Genomic DNA, 23,489 nt, shown 5'->3' on the forward strand with positions numbered 1-23,489 from the left:
ATTAAACTGGCCGGATATGTTTGTCGTTGTTAGTCGTGTGCCTCGATTTAAAATGCTTGCAGAAAGTAGATTGTTTGACTTTACTATATTATGGATTACACGAGCAATTTTGTACCGTTTGATTTCTTCAAATGGAAGGATGCGGAGTTGATCGAAGAGTATACGGGATGGTTGAGAGTAGGAAGAGTACGCTAAGATCCTAACAGCTCGCTTTTGTAATTTAATTATTGGCAGAAGGTAAGTATCACAAGTTAATCCCCATGCCTCAATACAATATGTTGAGTGAGTATGAAATGTAGCAAAATATACTAGTTTAAATATGGGAGTATTAAAACATTGTCTTGCCTTCAAATACTCTCGATCAAAGGTATTTGCAAGATACGAAGAAACTTCAAAAAGTATTTGAAATACAGTATCTTGAGTAGAGTATTTGAGATAGGCACAAGTCTGGTTGTAAGTCCGAGCTGCGTCCGTGTTACTTCTTCGTCTGGTCCTTCGTCTTTTGCGCTGTTTTTAATCTGGAATGAGTTTCCCGCTAAATTTAGAGGGGGAAACTGAATTGTATACGGCAAGTGACGTTGATTTTTACCGCTAAATTTAGTGGGAGAAACTGGATTGGTGTCTGGTGTCACAAGATGTAATTTTCCCGCCAAATTAAGCGGCTACCTGAAATTGGTGTACAGGTCACGTGACGTCAATTTCTCACTAAATTTAGCGGGGAAATTGACGTCACGTGTCGCCTCTTTCCCCGCTATATTTAGCAGATCATGCTCGGATGGACGGACGGACTGACGGAAAAAATTCCGGGATTTGGGGGTAACGCCAAAAAACATTTCACGCCAAAAAAAAAAAAAAAAAAAACTCGTTTTTTAATGTCCACATAAGCTTTGATAAGTATATTGTGTGTTATTCGTTTCTACAGAGCCACTACATTCTTGGATGCTCCTTGTCAAGACGCAGTGTTTATTTAAAATGTTTTGTCTTGCTAATTTTTTATCCAAGCACCAAAACATACAACGGACAAATCATGGTGGAGATATTTTGTTTTTGTTTTAAAGAGGGTTTGCCGTGGTTGTGAAGATACCTTATTGATATGTCTAGTATATACTTAAAAACGCTCAATAAAACGATTTCGTATGATAATTGCTTTGCGATGGTGCGCCGGTTACATTTATATGAAAAAAAAATTCGATGGCGTATATATATATATATATATATATAAAAAAGGCCTGCGGCCAGCCAGACCAACTGAATAGAATGGCAATTGAAAAAAACATGTGCGCCGATAACCAGCAAAAAGTAAAACGCGGACGCTGAAGGGAGCTTCGAGGTCTTCGACCTGGCGGGAGAAGATGCGTTTAGAATTCTAGTCAATTTTCTTCAAAGTGAGTTCTTTTTTTATTTTTTTTTTATTTATTTTGCCATTTACGGAGGGAATTTAACTACTCTGAATTGAAGTAAAAATGTCATTACAGTTTCGCATTTGTATGTCGTTCGAGCAGCTTCGAAACGTCTTTACAACCGGTTCGAGTTTCCAATGTGACCCCGAGATTACATGAGTTCGACGCTTTCCTCTTGAGCAAAAACTTTTACGCGCTATAACTGAATTTTGATAGCATACATTCTTAAATAGTTCTTACAATTAATTGCGTTTTGTCAAGGTTTTTTCTTTTTTTGTAAAGGGCTGAAAACTTTATTTAACGAACTCTAATCTCATTAACTGCCTCTCCACTATTATGTTTCTGAAAGGCTCCGAAAATACATAAAGCAAGGATGATGCCAATAGAAACATCGACGAATACGAGATGTATAAAAAAAAAATCTAAATGTCATAAGGTGACTAAGTTATTTGCTGTTTGAGGTAAATTATTTTTGCTCGATTTGTCTTGCTCTTTTGTCGTTGTAGTCGTTCGAAAAAAAATCGCAAGCCGAATTTTGTGATATGTAGTTCAAATCTATTTTACTATTAAATATGACACGTTTGTATAAATGCCAAGAAAGCACAGAACCCCCCGCAAGATTGCGGTTCATTAATTCTCTTTGCGTGATTGGATAAACCGGTGATAGAAAATGAACGAGGATGACGAGCGTCGTGACGAAGCACTTTTCGTGCTGCTTGATTGGCTCTGTGGAATCACAAGCGTCGGGCTTCAGTAAAGACTGAGTATCTAGTCTGTTCCAACATGAAAAAAGAAAAGAAACAACTACAGAGACTACCGCTAAATGCCCCGATAGGTCCAGGAGCATCGGGTATGATTGTCACTGATAACTTGAAACAACGCGCGGCAAATGAGTCTCGGGCACATCATTATTGATCCCCACCCGATGAGATTAGGGAAAGGCAACATCTCCACGATAAAAAAGCCTAAGTGCTCAATTTTCCTGCTTCACTAAAGAAGGCCACAGTATAAGGTAGATAATGGACAATACTCCTATAAAAAAAAATATTAAAAAAAGACCGTGCGTCTACTTTCCCGCACACCACTCGGAGGGCCAATCACCGCAACTTACGGAGGCAGCTCAGCGAAGGACGATGCCGAAACATAAGTTTAGACCAAAAAACGCAATCTGAGTTGTGAAATTAAGCAATGCAAAACGTCACGCTTGCATTGCTTAATGTCCCAACTCAGACTGCGTTTTTGGTCTAAGCATATGTTTCGGCATCGTCATTCGCTGAGCTACCTCCGTAGGTTGCGGTGATTGGCTCTCCGAGTGTTGTGCGGGAAAGTAGATGCACGGGCTTCGTTTTGAGTGTAGCCGAACGCAGACGCCGTAGCCGTGTCCAAACTGCGGCCTACGGTGGCAGTTTGGACACGACATGCAGGCAATTATTATGTTCACTAATCTTGCTTTGTTTGCTTCGTGACTCGCCCTTTTGGATTGTTTATCGGCTCATGAAGAAATCTCATTGATTGTGACGCGATTATAGGATGCTCATGAATCTCCCCGCTCCTTGTTTTTATTTTTTATTATTTTTCAGGGACCATATTTGCAGAGCGAGTCGTCTGCTTTTTTCGCTGGCGCTTACTTTTCTAGTTCCTTATTTATTTACAGTGCCTAAAAACAGCCAGAAGCCTAAAACGGCAGAGCACCGTCAGTTTACGAAGGTAAACGAAAACAAAGCAAATCCAGGATGAGACCACACTATATCAGATGGTCGCCGCTTTCCTTGACCGCGATGGTGTCATTATGTGTCAAGATGATTAAAATTGTTCTGTATACGAACCATCGGAGACAAACAGTGGACGAGATTAAAGGCAAAGTAGTGGTTGTTGCGAAAGTTCTTAGCAGGAGCATTTAGATTTTGTTTATTCATACTGCTATCCTCTTTCGAGGTCGTAGCAGGAAAGGAAAACCATTAGAAACAGATATTTCATGTTGCACTAATTTACGCAAAACGTCGCAAAAGTCAGAATAGCTGGCTGCATTAACGACATTGGGTGGCAGGTTGTTCCAGTCAATTACTGTTCTAGGAGAGAAGGAATATTTAAATGAATAATTTTTATAATTATATGCTTTGAGTGTCTTCTGATGTGAATATCTGGATACCCTCGAGCAGAAAAAAAAGCAATGTATTGATTTCTGTCTATTCCCAACTCATTGCTAACAATTAAATAAAGCAATTTCAGATGATTTTGTTTTCTTCTTTCCTGCAAGGTTTGGGGTCCTGCTCTAGAACACAAGTCTGTGGGGGACACTGTAAAGGAGTCGCGAGGGACCCCCTCACCGGGCGGTTCTCATTCCACGGCCGTGCGGGGGTGTGGGGAAGAGGGGAAGCGGACGCACCCAAGCTGTCCTTGCTTTCTTTACTTTCGACGGGTGACCGCGGTCTTCCCGAGCAAGCACCCCGCGGCGAAGACGTTGTCTCTTCCGCGAAGGGGGCGTTTTGTTTTGTGTGTGCGCGTGTTTTCTTTTTCTTTTTTGTGTGTGTGCTCCAGCGTCCCACAGGGTACGCTGGTGACGATCGAGTTTCGGGCCAGGAGCTCTGTTGTGGCGCCACTCTGTCTGGAACCCGCGGCTGTGCCAATGTCACGGAGCTGTCAGCCGTGGCCGTTGCAAACTTAATGAACGGCCGGGTCGGCCCCCAGCTGACCATTGGAGGGCTGACGCCTTGTGACTTCGAAAAAGTTTGAAACCATTGGTTAAGACTACCCTGAGGGCGAAAGAGTGAGTCCCTTCAAAAGCCTAAGACAGGGCGAGGGAGGTCGATTCTGGACTGATTTGGACATCGGTAAGACCTGTTCAATCCGAGTATGCCAACTTCCCCTACTTTGTACAGATGTACATAGTTTGTAAAATAAATTGGTTCGCCAAAGAACTCGCAAAGTCTCCATCGCCTCCTGGGAACTTCAATGACCATCAGCCTGCCAAACTTGGCAGGACCAATGTACCACCAACGAACGAACCAACATTTACTGACACATAAGAAGAATACAAATTAAAAACAAATCGCATTGCACGTCTCTGAACTCTTTCTAAATCAGCTATGTTACAAGTCGCGTGCGGGTCTCAGATACTGCTAGAGTACCCTAAGATGGGCCTAATAAACGTTTTATACCACAACAACTTAGTATCACTTGATCTATGTTTAAACTTCCTGCGCGAAAATCCAAGTTTATTTATTCCCCTCGCAATAATTTGGCAAATATGCATATTCCAACTCAAGTCAGACGATATGGTGACACTGAGGTACTTATAAGACGACACTCTAGGTAGATTTGACTGCCGACGGATAGTTAAAGTAAATAGGATTTTTTTTTCGAGTGACAGGCATGCACAGAGTTTTAGCGAGATTAAGTGACATTTGCCAATCGTTGCACCACATATGAATTTTTTCTAAAAAGGAACGTAATATTTTATAGTCAGTGGAGTTCTTAATTTTATGAAAAATCATACAATCGTATGCAAACAGTCGCAACTTGGCAGGAAATCCGGTCTGAATATCATTAATGAATATTAAAAACAATAGTGGCCCAAGCACTGATCCCTGTGGGACACCCAAAGAGACATGAACAAATGAAGAGCGTGCGGTGTTCAACTGCACGTATTGTCGCTGTTGAGACAGATGATCTTGGATCCAGTTTAATGTTTGATCGTTGTTTAAAATTGTGCTCGGCTTGTTTAACAGCCTTATGTGGGATACGCCATCGAGAGCTTTCGAAAAGTCTAAATAAATTACATCTATCTGTCCCCGTTTATTAATTACTCAGGCGAACTTGTGAGCAATTTCAACTAGTTGCGTAATTGGGGACACTTTCTTGCAAAATCCAAGCTGAATGCTGCTAAAGATGATTAGACTCTAGGTAGGACGCTTTGTTCTTAAACACCACATGTTCTAGAATTTTACTACACGTGTTCAGAAGAGAAACAGGTCGATAAATGGAAAAACAATTTGAAGTCACCCAATTTAGGTACCGGTATTACTCTGGCACCTTTCCACCTCGCAGGGACAGTGGCGGTACTTAATGAGCATCGGAATCTGACAACCAAGTCTTTAGCACACCACTTGGCGTACCTTTTCAAAAATTCGTTATGAATACAGTCCGGGCTTGGTGCCTTTTTAAGATATTATTGAAAAGGATATTTAAGATGCCCTCTTCCGATATAACGATATCAGGTAAAATTGAATTTCTGTTTTGAGTGCAGTCGGCTGCCAGCTCGACAACATGACCTAGCCCATCATCTACGGTAAAAATAGACTTGAAATAATCATTGAAGGCACTAGCCATTGAACAAGGGTGATCAACGCTCTGGCCGTTAACAGTAACCTCATTCACATTATGCCTCGTTGGCGACAAGTAGCACCAAAACTTCTCAGGTGAAGCTTGAAGGAAATCAGTCAAAGTTACGTTAAAATGCCTATATTTTGCTTCTGTGATTTTTTCATAAAGTTCACTATTTATGTTCTGAATGAGGATCGTATCCCGCTTTTGTTTTCTTAGCCTAGAAAGCCTACGTCGCAATTGACTAATTTTTCTTGTTTTCCGTGGGCTCTGTTTATTCAAGACCTTCTCCCTTTTCGGCACGAATTTATTAATGCACTAATAGCAAGCCCTTGAAAAATGTTTCATGGGAAATTGACATATGGTTCTGGCATGAGAGATGCGCTTGAAAATTCAGAAAAAAAAGACAAGGAATCAATAATATCCATATCATCTCCCTAAAAAAGTCATAGTATTCTTTTTTGGCGTCTTTTTTTAACACTTTTTGTAGCTGATAAAGATATACCATTTTATGGTCCGAAATGCCCTCCTAAAATATCCATATCCCTCACTTTTTCCACCAAATCCTGAGAAAGGAAAACTAAGTCAAGAATCGAATCCCTTCAATCTGACACTCTCGTTGGTGCGTTTACTATTTGAACGAGATTATGAAATAATATTAACTCAATCAACGCCTGTGAGATATCGCAAGATGACTGTGTGCTCTCCTACTCGATATTAAGGAGATTAAAATCTCCAGCTAGGATAATCCTTGAACTTGAGTGTACGTTTGTTAAGAGATACTGATTAACGTCCTCAAAGGAATTATTGTCACCAGGTGGACGATAAAAAGCACCAACGATAACGGAAGTAGAATAAATACTAACACGAACCCACAAGATTTTTACCCCGTCCATATCAGGCATGCGATGAAGACGTGTCTCCTGCTTTAAGATTATAGCCACGCCCCCACCCCGTGTATCTCGGTTTGTTCGTATCATTTTATATCCGGGCAGAACTACTTCCAAATCTATTGTGTTATCAGTTAGCCTCGTTTCTGTAATAATCATGGTACGTGGCTTAAGTGATAGCAATACATGCTCTAAGTCGACAGTTTTATTTTTGACGTTTCTTGCATTTAGTTAAATAAGTTTTATGGCATCATAAACGTTCGCTTTGACTGTCAGCTGCTTTGTTCTGAAAACCGCTGCTTTTTTGGAACCCTCGTTTTCCTTTCAAAATCCCAGACATAAAGCCTATTGTTTATTTTGACCTTATCGTGCACTAGACTGACTTTATCGCCCCTCGCACGGATTTCGGCAGAAATATTCCACAAGCTCTTACGAATACCGCGTACTCTTTCTGAAAAATCCTCAGAGACAGAAATTTTTGAGCCCTTCAGTTTTTGGCAGTTTCTAAAAATGAGCGTTTTCTCTGAAAAATTGAAAAGTTTTACTATAACAGGCCTCGGTCTATCAGCCATTCGTTTACCCATACGGTGCAATCTTTCCGTACTTGTAATAGACACCCCGAGCTCTTCACCGAAAATGCCATTCACGTCTTCACTCTCGAGGGATTCTGCTGTCCATTCAGCTGCCTCGGGAACGCCATAAACGATAGTGTTGATGTGTCGATTCCTGTTTTCAATTCAAGATCATAAATTCTGTCATTCATTTTTTCCTCTAGGTTTTCAAGTAAGGATATCTTGAGCTGATGGGCGGGAAACTGATTTGCGGTAGTTTCCAAAACAGACATGTTCGCCTCTACGGCAGCCAACTTTTCGTTTAACTGCCGAACCTGATTCTCTGCATGATTTTGATTTTCTTTTATGGTTGATAGCTTCCTCGTCATCTGGGTCTGATGTTTGAAAACTTGAGCCAACATCTCTTGAACAATCGGTACCATGTTCTGTTCACGTCGCCACATAAATGCAATAAGAAACAAACCATGTCTAACATTTCAACAATGCACTCGAGACAAATTTTGGGGAACGGCAGAACGAATAGACATAAATAGTTGCTTTTAACCATAGAAGAAAGTCTACCAACCTGCACAAAAAAAAAAAAAAAAAACGCAGCGGATTTAGCTCTATGTTTGCGCTAAGGCTGCCTTGCCCACTGTCGAGACGTTGCCTGGTCCTCTCTTTTATGTCCGTTTCGCCACTGTTGATGAAGTTGGATTGTCCGCTGCTGATGACGTCAGTTGCAGGTTGGCGATGAGCTCAGATGTGCGACACAATAGAAGTACAGTCATAACACCCATGCAACCATTTGAACAAAAATATGAAGCCGCATCTACCGTGTTCTGTTTTAACTCGACCAATCCTAGGCGACGGAGCACATTCTCATACGAGCTAGTAGAGCTCGGGCAGATATTGTTTTGCGTGAAACGTTCGTGCAAACCGTTTCTGGACACGCTCTAACGTCTCTGCAGCTGTGGCACTAAGGTTGTTCCCGACAACTGACTCAAAGTCTAATTTAAGCCAAATAAGGCTTCTGTAGAGTACAAAAAGTCATGACGGATTGCGGAGCAGAAAACTAAGGCGAGTAGCAATGCCCGACACTTTAAAAAAGGCTAACAGGGTCATTCCAACACGACTGTTGGAGTTAAGTTTCTTATCTAGCGTAATGCCAAGATCCCGCACAACCAACACACGTTTAATTAGAGCGTTGTCAAGATGGTAGTCAAATAGAACAGGCAGGGATTTGCGTGTGAACGGTATTACTTGCGTTTTTCGAAGATTTAGGTCGATTTGATTATCTGCGCATCATCTACACATAGCATCAATGTCAGTTTGCAAGAAGGTTCAGTCATGAACTTTTGCGATATAACTTTGCGATATAACTTCATATCGTCAGGCAACTCGGACAGGGCGGAGTGCTGTGTCACCTCCTGAATCTCGTTTAGAAACACGTTAAAAAGCAAATGACCTAGATTTTAACCCTGCGGCACTCGGGAAGGAACCGAAGAAAATTGCGACTGGGCTCCGCCATGAGAGACGGAGTTTAGTCTGTCTCGGAGATAACTAGAAGACCACGAACAGTAACAGACATTTAATTCGTCAAATGATAATTTGCATAGTACGATTTCATGATTGGCGCGATCTAAGGCCTTACTGAAATTAAATAGACTGTATCTATTTGTTCTTGACAGAAAACGTTCGATGCCACGTCACTCAGGAAAGTGAAAAGGTCATTTGCAACGGAACGGCTGCTGATAAAGCCATGCTGATTCTGAACTATGACCTGTTCGAAGATTCTGGACATTGCATGGTGAGCAACTTTTTAAAAAAAATACGCTTTCTTTCCAAGCGCTAGGGAAATACAGATTGTTCAAATGACAATGTAAATATATGTACAAGCAAAGGAGCAAAAATATCTGCACAGCCTTTCACAATAAAAGAGGGGATACCATCGTGACCACTAGACCACTTTGGGAGAAGCTTCTTAACGGTAAGTAGAACGCCGTCAAGCGTAATGACAGGCGGTGCAAAATCATTACAAAATGTCGGAGGGGTGCCACTCAGATGCTGTTTTTTAGTCGATGAGTAGACAGACAGAAAAATGACTGGTGAAGAGATTACAAACATCATCGGGATCAGATATATACTCTGTATCATCAAGCAATGTGATGCTATGTCCGCTGTGTTTATGTTTCGTCTGACTCCACGGGAAGTGCTAAAACTCTTCAGGGCGCCGAGTCACGTTCTACTGGACAATGGAACGGTAGATTTCTAACGATTGATAACAAGTTTGGCCAGTGGTCGCATTCTGGGTATTTTTCGCACGCAATGGCGGCGTGTGAAGCGCCGTTCACACACCTGCAACCGAGTAGGACGAAGAAAGACACCACCGGTTTTTAAGCCTTTTGCGACGTCTTAGGACCGGATGCGCTGCACCGGAGCTCCTCCCAAGACGTCGCAAGAGGCTTAAAACCGCTCTTGTCTCTCTCCGTTCTACTTGGTAGGAAGTGTGCGAACTGCGCTTGAATCTTTTTACAACCTGTGTAGATTGAGTTTCCTACTTAAGACTAATCTAAGTTCAAAGGAAAACCACGCAGGGTATTTATACGTCGAGGGTCCGGACGTCCGTTTGTGCGGAGCACTGCAACGTGGAACATTGACATGACTTTGAGCTATCTCGGAATAGTTCGGGCCAAGTTTGGCGGCTTCGAGGGAGCCTCCCAACTGATTGGCGACGGCGCGCTTTAAAAGCAGAGCGTTCGTCTTGGAGAGCTCATTCTTCATATATACGTTTTCCGCCTTCAATGATTTCTATTTTGCTATCAGGTTGTCAACTCTCACAATATATGGATCCAAAAGGCTGACGAGTTCTGCCGACATAGCGGACTTACCTACGACGGGTGCAGATGAACCGGTATTGTTTGCTAAAGACGCCCTTTGATTGTCCACGAGGCTTGAATCGGGAGAAGTTCGCTTGCTGCATTCCCCACACTTGAAAATTCTTACGCCGCCACGCATAAGGACATCGTGCTCACTAGATCCGATGTCGAGGCATTTCGAATGGAAACTCTGTTTACAAGCGCTTGCGCATACGACAAACGACTGCTCTCCGGATATAAAGAGAGTGGATGCAGCACGCAACCTACCGATGCCTCCCGTATCGCGTTGCGGTCACGTCAGAACGACGTCGTGCCCTGATTGATTTTGATTGGAAGGTATAACTCAATGCCTTGAGGTAGACCTCAAGATGCCTTGAGGTCTACCCACTACCCACTACCCACTATCGAATGTGGGAACTCTGGCTGAAGCAAGAGCAGTTTCGCCCGCCATTTTAAGGACACAAGAAACAATGCGGGCTCATCTTCGTCACAAAACTCGAATACATAAACATCATCTAGAAAATATCTCAAAAGAGAGACCATCCTCAGGATTTGCCCAAGTAATAACGCTTTTGTAGGATTATATTCCCAGATCATTTTAAGCGGCTACAATTTCGAGATATCCACCGTGGAAGTACCCCCACTTAAAAATCAGAACCAGTATCCCAGGGATCACTTGGAAAACAAAGATGCCTGCGCCGGAGATCACCCAGACTGCTCTTGAATACATTAATAAATCATACAACTCATTCCACCACATCTTCACTGGCTGCGCTTGAGTCAGCGGCGGCTTCCACGACGTGCTGGTACGGAGGCTGCGATCGTTATAAAGTCAGCTTGAACCCTTAAACATGCCCCATGTTGCAATTTTTGATGCTACGATTGTCTGTGGATACCTCCCCCTGCGTTCCGAAACAGTAAGTGCGTCGCTAACTCTGGCCATCGGCGATGAAGCAGACGCCGCCATCTTGTCCGCGCGTCTTTTGCGCCCGCGCTCTTGCTCCCGCGCGCCTTTCGGTTAGTCCTGGTCGAGTACAGTTAGTCCCCAGCATTTGCGCACGGTACCTAGCTCGAACCAGATAGTCTCTTCGGGGAGCAAATGGGAGTTCAGAGGACCAAATGCTGCCGTTAGTCCCTTGAGACCATCGTTTTTCTTAGACTGCACTACAAATATATTTACAATATTGATCGTAAGCTACAGTTTCGGACTCCGCGAGGTTTACCAAGACCAACGGAGACCGTGCTACACCGATTGCGGCTTAAAGATGCGTACACCAACAGCTACCTCCACAAAATCAGAAAAGCTCAGTCTCCTGAATGTGCATCGTGCAGCGGCGTCCATAACAACCAACACGTAGTCTGCGAATACAGCCATGAAAGGCAGTTAATGAAGAAACACCTCAACATCAAAGAGGAAGAACAAATAAGCACCAACATCGTGTTTGGTTCTTGGGTGACACCTTCTGACGGTTATAAGGCCACAGAAGCTCTTCTGAAGTTATTGAAGAATACTCGTTTACAGCATAGGCTGTAGTGTTCTAAAGTGAACTGAAGTGCTAAATGACGCTTGCCATTGAAACACTCACATCTACATTTATTTTTAATTTTGCCTTGTATCATTTTTTAAATATTCTCTTATACTTCTTTATATCAATTTTGTTTTCTTACCTTTCTTTACCCCCTTCTATTTTTTTTTGTTGTTGTTCCGTTCATTACACAGAGTAGCAAACCAGCACAAGGCGCTGGATGACATCACTTTTTTAATAGACGCCTACTCCTCTCTCTACCAACTATTCGTTTTTAACCAGCCAATTATAGCTCGGCGTTCTGACAGCAACAGAACCCGTGTTCAAAAAAGAGACTAACTTGTGTCCTTCATACCTGGTGTCTCTGCGAATACTTTTAAAAGAATTCCTGCAAGCAGAGTGGTTGAAAAACAAAAAGTAAGAAACCATTTTTGAGAACGAACTGCCATCCAGGGTGGACTTCAGGGATTGCGTACAAATTATAAAACAATTGCCTAAATGTTGCTTATAACCTTTATAATTAGGAAAAATAAATCAATGATTTCAATTTAGAACTTGCTCGTTGTCATCAAAACAACTAAATTAGTTGGTTTTGGGAAGACTTGAAGCACTTTGTAAACCCTACGGGGGTACTCAAGATCCCGCTCTTGCAGCAGACGAAAGACTAGCAATAAAAAAACGCGGGCGATTTAAACAAAACGTTATTATCCACGTTTTTGCATTACCAGCTGTACACCGTACAGAAATGGCATGCATGGCCATATAAAGAATTGGGTCCATAAGGCCCTATAGGGTCATAGAACTGATAAGACTAAATTTGACTTTATTGTTGTTGAATTCTTAATGCGGTCACATGTAGGGCCCGTATTCCCGTACTTGTACGCCTGCTGCACGAGTGAAACTCTCGCTTCTCGCGTGCTACAAATCCTCCTATAATTGACTGATTTAGGGCTTTCGGATGATACTCAGGAAGTTTCTATTTGAAAGCATATGTTTATTTTCACTTATAAAAAAAGTTGTGCTAGGGACTCACCACGCACTGCGTCTCTTAAGGTGAGTATTAGCCCCGAGTGAGACCGATTGGAGCGCTGCGATCGCTCCATGGTGACGTAGTGACAAGGATCACGTGACGATGCAAGGTTTTTTCTCCGCTTTGCTTTGCTTTGGTTGTGTGCGGCAGCGTTAAATACATATGTTAGCGCGATCATTTTTTTAAGTGGATTTATTTTGTGTGGTTAGTTTGAACATTGACCTAGATCTTTCGGTTAGAAGGTAAATCTTATCTCTTCGTCGTCCCCTCGTCATTCTCGAAGTGCTGTGCGGTGGTAATGGATGCGCTCGTCTCTGTGACACACTCGTCAGTTCTTTTTGCTGCTTTTTTATGTAAAGCACAAATAAACACGCTATGGATCAGCCTCGCATCATGTGGCACGTAAAAGTTTTTTTTCGTGTGTTTCTCTAAAACGGCACGAGCGAACTGCGAAAAAAAAAAATCTGGCGGTTGCAATGACAAGTTTAACGCCTGCTCGGCCCTGGTCGCGACTGGTTTCTATTTTCACTGCTTGGTTGTTTCCAACAGGCCAAAAAAAAAGAAAACTCGGTTTGGAAATTATGTTGCCCCATCATCTACCTGTTTGGCCACTTGACAAGCCTCCAAAGCCACGACGACGGCCGATTTGGTTGTGGTTGGTACGATAACACAAAACTGGTTAATTGGGTGCTTTCCGTAGGTAGCGACGCCACTGCTGTCGCGCTGCTTGAGCCTAATTTTGACGAGATGTACAGTGAAAAAATTACGTCACACACATCCCCAAACCCTAATTCAAAGTAACCAATCAAACATGAATCGTGGGCGACACATCTGAACCTACATGCTACCAACGAAGCGCAGAAGCGGTCACGTGATAATTGGTACAACATCACGACAAGGAGTCGCCAGGTGGCGCCACTCTATGTTCTCGAGGCTAATACTCGGTCAATCGCCGCGGACAAATTACAGAAGAATGACTGACGATGCCACCATCAAGCGGTGTCAGATCACGCAGCAACAAATGAAGCGCGAGACAATGTATAGGACACGGCGAAAAACAGGGCACACCGAAACAAGGACAGAAAGGAGCCCACAGATCCCAGACAAGCGCTGACTCCCAACTAGCCCAGTAGCGCACCACCCGCCTTACGCCGTACGATACAATAAGGCCACCTTATAAAAGGCGTTGACCGATCGGGAATAGTAATTGGCCACCACAAAATGGCAACGACCGACCAGAAGGCTGTCCTGGTTTTTCGGACGTTTCTTTTGTGTTCGACTCCCGAATCCCAGGAACGTATACTGGGGAACAGTTTTTGGGCCAGTGCGCCCGATATCGGCGGCCTTGATGTGATCGATCAGGGGTAATGTCCCGAAGAGGCCATGTTGGCCACGCGCGTGGACTCCGTTTCACCTCATGATGGACCGAGTAGAATACGCTACGAGGAATCAAAGCCCCATCCAATGTATTGTGAGCTTCACGTTCTCTTCGAGAGGGGTACAGCGACACACCGCGACGCGCAGTCACGTGGTACATTTTCGGCGCTGGATTGGGTAGCATGAACCGTAGCGTCCGTTGCGGTCCATTGCATGGTTAAGCGGAGTACAGCTTGTGAAGGCGGAGAGGGTTGGTCGGAGGGTCTGAGACCAGCATCATTGGCGACAACCGGAACCAGAAGTATGGAGAAAAGAAAAAAAAAAGTCAGAAGAAGGAAAGAGATCGATTAATATAAATAAGCGTAAAATGCGACATAACCCGAGACCAAAATGCGATGGGGCTATGCTAAGTTAAGGACAGAGCAGGGAGAATTTTTTTTCCCTACACTTTAAGACCTGTGGCGTGCATATTTTCCCGAATAGCTAAAACTTTCTCTAAAAAAAATGAAAAGAAAAGAAAAGGGTGTTACATTACACCCTTTTGTCCCATACAATACACCCAAAAATTTCAATTCGACCTACAGCGCACTATAGTCGAACAGACGGCCCCAAATTTTGCGAGGCTCTTGAAAATGTTGCGCTATAACTTATTAAATAGCTAACAAACATATCAAAGACCACAGAAAGAAAACGCTAAGGTTTTTCAATAAAACCAAAAAAAAAACGATATTTTTTTTTTTTGCAATCAGTAACACGTGAATTAGCTATTTTAATAGGTTGTACCGCACGGCTGTCAAGCCTCTCGCAAAAGTTAGTAGCGTCAGGTCGACGTCAGTGCGCTGAACGTCCAACTGAAGTTTTGGGGTGTATTATATGGGACAAAGAGTGTAAAAGTACACCTTTTTTTCTGAGAGTACGTGGCAAAGAAAATCGCTGCAGTCTACTTGGGGAGCTCAGGGAAGGACGAAGCAGAACATAGGTCTTGACTTCGTTTAGACGTCATCTAAACAATGTTTACACATTGAGCATGAGGTAGGCCAGTCAGGTTAGAGTACCAAGATAAGAGGCGTCCTGTGTACTTTCTACCAGTAGCGACATCCTTAGAAGTGCCGACTGTGTGATGGCGCAGGTTTTAGGAAGCGGCTGACAGCGCGCAGCAGGTCTCAACTGAATGACGCCCTTTTGTTCCAGCGGAAAGTGCTTCGTCATTCGAATTGGTGGCCGTTACTTGTAAAAAATAGTTTCAAGGGACTCTAAGTCAGACGTTATGCCGAGTTATAGCACAAACTGTTTTCTTTTTTTTATTTTCTTATGTCTTAACGCACTTTGAGTCTCGTCATACTCTTTTGACTAACCCCCCCCCCCCCCCTCCCCCAAGGTCTTTGCAGCAAAGTAAACGCACTGCATTTTTAGAGTGCATACACCAACTCATTTCTGTGACGTCACGCCTCTACGGTGCCGATGCTGTCGGCACCGCGCATGCGCAGTTGCTCCCTCTCACGGGAATTTGTCTTAGGCCCAAAACCGGTGTATCTTTATTTTTTTATTTATTTATTTTTACTACCGGCCGCCGTGGGGCGGCCAAGGTAGGAGGGATACATGGATCAAGTTTTACGAAAAAAGCAAGCACAGAGTGTGGCAGCGCAGCAAAACAAACAAAAATAAACATTTTATATATATGATCACGAACACACAAAGAGCAGAAAAATATTCGTTTGAGGGGTATCAAGGCCTGAAACCTCAAAACTCTGGTAATTCGTTTATCAATGCTAGAAAAATCCGGCTTGTTTCTAAGAGGCCTGTTGGTCAACAGAGTGGTTAACGTCGGAGACGCCAGGTTTACCTCGAGACTTGTAGACTCATGCTGCATGACGTTCTTTGACGAGGTAACTTGACACTGATGACGTCACCCTCAAGACTTCGCGTCCATGTGGCTATTTTAGGTTGCTCTTGCGTGTCGCGCTTGTTTATGCGCCCGCCTTTTCGTACGCATTTCCGTCCGTTAAATGCATAATGGGTTAGTATACTTGTGCGTATATTTTCCAGGCACGCACAACTCGGTAATGAAAAGGACCCAACAAAAGTTTCGAGGCAAAAGCCCAGCCTGAGTGGTTTGAAGGAATGAGCAGAACGCCAAGCGCATTGTACTCAGTCAACGTCAGCTGCGATTGGCACTGAAAGTCAATCGTGGGGTGTGACCTCGGACGGCGCCACGAAGGTTGATGTTGGCGAATCCCATGAAAAAAAATGATCATCCCATCTAATTCCATCTAAAAGTGCAATGCTTAGCTTAACTGAACCAATGCAGTTTTGTAGATGGGAAAAATAATCATGTTTATGTAGTGTTCGAGCGTGTCCACGATTCATTCTTTTTTAATCTAAAAAAAAAGGAGAAAAAAAAAACTGTTGGATTTTAAACTATGTGTCTTTAGTGGTTCAGAAAATTGAGGTAGGTGTATCACTATAGTGTTCTATGTTTCTTTTAGCGCTTTATATTTATTTTCTTTCAAATAAACAGGAAAACCATTTGTACCGGAAAGAAGAATAAGTACAGACGCCTCAGATTTTATTCAGAAGGAGAGTAAGTGTGCAGGCTTAACTAATGATCCCCTTTTCCAGCCTTTCATCTGAAGGGCTTGTTTTGCGAATCACTCGTTCAAAATATATATAAACAACACAAGGAATGCGCCAAGAAAGCCAATTATGAACACGCCTCTTATATATATATATATATATATATATATATATATTGTCCTCATTTTGATTCTGTCCCTTTGGAACTTAGGGTATTAAAAGAACTCAATGATTCCCTGTCGGAAATATGAAAAAAAGAAAACATATAAAACCAAATTTTTTAAATCCAATTTTCTTTCGAAAAGTCGTCTTCGTGTCGAAAAGCTCAGCCGTAATGCCACTTTCACTCCGTTAAATGAAGTAGAACACAAGGAAAGACGAAATAAAACTCGAACTAAATGAACGAAGCATTTTCTTCGGTGAAGGTACCGTCCACGAACACGGTTCTCTCTCCGTGAAATCTTGAAATTGAGTTTAAGGAAAGAACAGAATCAGTTGGGTGAGGGGTGACAATTCCTTTAGCCCCCAACTCGGGAGTCGAAGCAGAGCGCAAGACAGAGCCGGCTGATTACTCGAGGAGCTTTTCTCGGAGCGGGTAGGATCTAGTGGGCGTCTAAGACCATCTGAAGTAAGGTTTGCAAAGGCCACGAAGCAAGAAACGTGTGTGGGTGGTTTGGCTGACACTTTGTTGCGTGTATAAGACGCGTGGTGATAGTGAGCGGCAGAAGGCGCTGAGGATAAAAGTAGACGGGGTGATCAAGTGCGCGGCAAGCCTTTTACAATTATGCATTACGTTAACGAGACAACTTTCTTCGTGCCATTGTATGCACTTGCACTGACTTTTTAGATGCGAGTCCATATACACTAAAGAAAACTCGGTGCGTCTTTGATTGGTGATTGGATCTTCCAGGTCACAGTGATTGGAAGAACCAATTACTGTGATATACGGAGTGAATCCCCGTGATAGCGGTGAATGACGAGCTAAACATTTTGTTGAGACTAAGAAGGACAGTGTGAGCTCCGGCAGTGAACATGTTGTTTCACGGGTTTACGGCTAGCTCGCTGTAACGGCAGACTAATGTTTCATATCAAGATATATTTCCAGCCTGGTCATACACCGATTTCCTTTCCTTTAGATTGCAGCGATTCGCTGTCAAAAGTGCTTGGCAGAAAAGTATACACAACATATTTTTTAGAGTGCATTTGAACAGTGAAGACGCTGAGTACTACTTGCAGTGTAATACAGGCCAAAGCGAGAGACACAGTCGAAATAACGTGAAAGGTCGACTTTCGAAGAAAAAAAAAAACACTCCGACAGGCAGAACTTCGTTCCACTTTTCCCCCTTGCATTTCTTCCTCGCCTTTTTACGTTTTCTTTTCTTTTTTTGCAGGAAGTAAATGAGCATTAAAGGAGGCGAGGAGAAAACAATGTGCAGTGTTTGTTTCCTTAATACACACAAATATAGATAGATAATATACACTATTCTAGAAAAGTCGACATTTGTAGCTCATGCCAAATTCAAATATAATCCGAGTTCAACGTCACGCCTTGTTTCACTCGCACCTCGCCACACCTTTGATGATGAGAAAAAAAGTCGCTTTAACCCCATTAAACAATGTTCGACATTGATCCTGAAAAAAAGGAAAAAGAAAAACACGCCCCTATTTTACGATAGTTTTAGTGCTAAAGATCTAATATAAAAGTGTAAAATGCTTAGAGCTCCTAGTGTGACTTCTATTAAAAACATCATTTCAATCTGCACCACGTAAATAACAATTTCGAAACTCAGAAGGAATCGTATTCTCAAAGGATGAAATGATCGAGTTCACTCGCATTAATACTCAGTAAATTGTTAAGTCAAATTGTAACTTTCTCAAATTAATGACATGCTGAAAATATGGAGGCGAGTGAAATACGACCACACAAATATGGGCGCCAAGTAATAATGATTTCAATATCAGAAGCAAGCTTCTATAGACGAATAATGAATCGCACTATGTAAAATCACATGGCCCTCGTCTCGAAGATGTAATCCCCATTATATTTAACCGTTTAGCCATTTCTTACCCTTTTCTAAACTAACTACCCCTTTTGTAACGTGCAGTATGGGCCTAAAGTACTTTTAGACATTAATTATCAATTATAACACCGCAAGTGGATATCAGCCAAACACTATGTATACATGTTCTGAGCACAGTTCATTATTTCTTTTGATATTCAAAGATGCATTCATAGAGAGGAAGTGCAATACAGGGCCTGGGGGTGGAGGGGGGAGGGTGGGGTTGGATCACGCGGTAATGATGTCAAATAAGTTTGGTTCTTATTTATTCTTATTTATTAACATTCGGCAACAGCGCACTAAGAAATGAGTGATGGATGAGTGAAGGGTTTTGAATTCGTACGTGATCATTTTCACGGTGCTCGATTGCATTTGTTTAAGTTTTTTTGCTGGTATTCTTTACAAAACAACTTATTGACTGTTGAGACGACACTATATCATTCGACTTAACCAATCTGTCATAGTAAACTTTGACTAAATGCAACCTAAACTTTATTTACACTTTTAAAACAGTCGAGGAACATACGATCATCAGGCGACTTTACTAGACGATCAACTAACGTTCTTCTTTCCAGAATTCCGCTCATTAATACATCATTCCCAGCCGTTAACTTAGACGAGCGGCGAGAAGCATCACTAAACGGTCACCGGTCTCACAGCGTCTAGACTAATTGAAAGTCGTTGTCCGACACCAGACGGATCGCGTCCTGAAAGAGACGGATGCGTAGAAACCATAACGACTCCGACACTCTTTAGCACGAAAGGTTAAGAACCTCAAGAGTCTGAGAATCTTTCGAGTTAAAAAAAAACAAAGTTGCGGCGTTGTGTATTGTTTCCTGAGACTCAAAGTTACCGCTACGCCGCAATCTCCCATTCATCAGTTATAGTCACATTCCCGCTTGACGTAATGCATTTAGAGCCACATATGTTCCGTTACGGCAAGATGAGGAGGACGTCATTGCTCAGTTAATTCTGTATAATATAGTTACGTAGAATATAGAGCGTAGGCTCAGGTGGAGGAGCGCAAATAGAGGAACTATTCTTAGAGCGACAGACATAGACTAGTTACGATAGCGGTTCGTCGGTCTGCGATTGGTTTCTGTGTATGCCTTTCGTGAAGTGATGCAATTTAATTGGTTGTCCAGAAATAGTGAGAGGATCAGTTTGTCTACAGCCTGCCATTCTTCTGCTTCCAGTGGGTGCGCTAACCTGAGTTGTTTACACTAATTTGTTGCGCATAATCCCTACTACAATTTGTGGAACCAGATGGTAGCATAAAAATTCAGCAATCCAAAAAACAAATATATATTGATAGATTATTTTGTTGGTATAAAGGTCGTCTGCTAACGCCATTTACTCAGCCGCCGAGCGTCGCCTGATAAAGAGCGACATCCCAAACATAAGAGCGCAATCGTAATCATTGAACTCAAGCACAACTTCACCGCTCCAGAATATCTGAAGTGGTGTACAGCTGTGGCAAGAGAACACCTCCCAGAGGCGTTCTGTGGGAGGTGTCAACTAAAGTGGCAAACGCGGAGCACTGATTGGATATGAGTACTGCGTCAACATTTGGCACGTGTTCAATCAGCGACCAAACAAGCACCAACTGAAATATATGAAATAGAGGCGCCTGGCCTTGTACCTAGAATGCGGTGGACAAGCATTTTTTTAGAGCTTGGGGACTGCAGGAAAAAACTATGGGAGCGCTCTACCAGGCCTATTTTTGTCCAGTCCAAAACAGAAAATATCGAAGTAGTCAAAATAAACAGCAAACGGTTACAATACCTTGCAGCCTGCGCATACAAAACACCAGACAGAGTAGTCAGGGAGGCTATCAAGAGGTAATCATGTTTTCCCGCCCCCGAAAAATGCAACGAAGGAACTACGGGGGTTGCTCACCCTTCCTAACAAAATTATCTTGGAGCAATATTGCGTGTATTTTGTATGTGTTCGTAGTCCCAACGTTGTCAGGATACCGGAAGTACCTTCTGGAGAGTCTGCGCATTCTTGAGTAAAATGTCTACCGATGTTTTACTTTTTTTTTTTTAGTTTACTCAGCTGCTGTGTTTGCTTCCGGTGTGGACCTTCTCTTTTTAAGGCGTGTCCTTTTTGTTTGTTTAGAGCTGACTCAAAGAATACTACTTCTTAGTTTAAATAAGCGTACCGAATTATCTTATATTAGCTAAACAGAGTTGATGAGCTATAGCTGATTAAAAAAAAAAAGAAAACTTGACGCTCTTCCACTAGACGCCGTAGTTGCGACTTAGACACTGAACCAAAAGGGTCACAATATCCGATCAACAATTTTTTTAATACTTAACATACCTCAAGTCGCCTATGTGGCATCATATGAGAGGGGTACAAAACTTGATGATAAAAAAATACAACATGCAATAACGCACTTGTTACACACACACAAGAAAAATAATCGTATAAAAAAATAATAATGTTTATTGAAAAATAAAGCGATATTGATAAATACATAACAACGCAATTTACACGCACACATGCCTCATTCCTGAGTACCGTAAGGTAATGATTGACATGGTGTTTTGAAATTTGTTCTGTCGGTAATTTTCAAACACTATGAAACAGAGTCGCCCTCAGAAATCGCAAGCTGCAACGGGGAGTTGAAAAATTGGTTAGTGTGCCAATTTTGTAAGCTAGTTTTATGGGGGTGGTTGTGTCCAGGAAAATGTGCGATAAGGGGAAGTAATAACCGCTCCTTGATGGGAACATTAACATAGTAAATGTTGTGAATGAGCGCGAGACGGGAAACCCTACGTCTGGCCAAATTCGCTCTATGTTTTAAAGATGTTTGATAGTGAATAGCATTTAAATATAAAACGTGCTCCCTTGATTCCAATTCTTTTCATTTTATTAATCAGATAATCTTGATAAGGAGTCCATATGATACCAGAATACTCAAGCTGAGACCTGACAAATGGTATGATGGCTAGAAGACGAGTTTTGGGTAGATGCTACAAACAATTTTCGTCTAATGAACCACAATGACCGACTTGCCTTATTTACACTCTAATCAATGGTCTGATGTCCGCTTAGGTTATCAAAAAAAAAACCTCTCAGATATTTATTATTCTTAACTTTTCCAAGGGGGCAAAATTGATTCTGTAATTGAAACACATTGTGGTTTAAGTCGTTGGTAAATACAGTAATTAATTTGGCTTAGTTGATGCCAATACGCATTTTTCCACTTACTACATCATAAACAGATATAGTTTATGTCGTTTTGCAAAACCAGGGGCCTTTTATAGTTTGTATATTCCTATATAAAACGCAGTCGACAAAAAAAAACGAATCGTGGAAGACATGCTAACGGGGAGATCATTTATATATATTAGAAAGAGTAGGGGGCATAGCACTGAGCCCTGGGGCACGCCGGACTTTACATCAGTACTCGTTGATAAATGATCTGGAATTGTAACAGATTGCTTTCTTATATATAAGAACTCTCGAATCCAATGTATAATCGAGGGGTTTATGTTCAGCGATTCAAGCCTTTGTAATAACCGTCCATGGGGCACGCAGATGAAGGCCTTTGAAAAGTAAAAAAAATTCAATGTAAGTCTTGTGAAACGAATGAACATTGTCATAAACATATGACACTAGTTCGAAAAGTGGGTTTCATACAGTCTTGGGTTGTGTTGCGATGATTTTATTGCGATACTGTAACTCGTTACATTTTGAAACTTTTACCTTAACTCGATAGATGTTTTTTTTTTCTTTTTGCGGTCACTGTAACGACAAACTGAATATTTAAAAGTAACAAATAAGTATCTGCAAAAATACATACACCTTTCGGGTAACAATTACCCTATTTTTTAACACTACAGCGGGTTTGACCAAGTGCGGAGGTTGGGCCCCACATTAGAGGCGACAAAAAAAAGTAAGGACTCCAAACTTTTTTTTTTTCAGAGCAAAGTGCCAGAACAGAGGCGTTTTCTACTTTTGTTTCTCTTTTTCCATTCGCTTTATTTCAACCTTTTTGTGCCTGGCTCTCTCGCCCCGTCTTCAAACCTTTCCGACCTCATCGAGCATCACCGCCTCTTCAGCCAAGCTACAGAGCCACCACGCGGAAACACGCGACGCGTAGCGGTGAACAGTTTGACGCTTAACGAAAGCCTCTATCGTCGGTGCCGCAGCAGTCGCGGCTTTCCTTGGAAAAGCGAGTCGCGGCCTGTAGACAAGCCGAGTTTTCATGAATGCTACTTATTCGCATTGAATCCAGGTGTCGCATTCAACGCGGTCCAATAATCGGCATAATGCGCTAGGGAAGTGCATCGCATTCAAATCGCTAGACGGAGGTGGGTCGAGACGGCGAACAAGCATTCATTCAGCCCATGTAAAAAGGAGTCGCATCGCATTTTGGAACTGGGAGGTTTATGGAAAGGCGCTTGCTGTTGGAGCGATCGAACAGCTGACAACATGGCGGCGGCCGTGCTCGTCGGCGGCGGCGGAGAGCGATCCCTTGTGATCGCCCGCAGTTTTCTCCCGAAAAGAAACGCGAGCTTTTATTGCCACCACAAGTGAGCTAAATATAGCTGAGCTCCTAGGTCAGGGCGGCCCCCGTTCAAGTCTTGCCAAGTACGACTTGCGCGTCCGAGGCAGTGTTTCTGCACGAGCACGAACGACGCCGAGAGCTCCGAGCATTGCATGGTGCCGACCGTGGTACAGACGAACGAGCAGCTCACCTCGATGCCGTGTTTCCCATCGCCGGAGCCTTTCGGACTCGGGGTCTGGTCGTAATTGGCGAGGCTTGGCGAGGCAAAGCGCGGTGGCGTACTCAGAGCGGTTGGAAACGATCTCGCTCGCCAGGGCACGCTCAAGTACTTCGCCTTTAATTCCGAGTGGACCGGCG

The sequence above is a fragment of the Ixodes scapularis genome, unplaced genomic scaffold, assembly GCF_016920785.2.
Source record: "Ixodes scapularis isolate PalLabHiFi unplaced genomic scaffold, ASM1692078v2 PGA_scaffold12__126_contigs__length_90152505, whole genome shotgun sequence".
NCBI lineage: Eukaryota > Metazoa > Arthropoda > Arachnida > Ixodida > Ixodidae > Ixodes > Ixodes scapularis.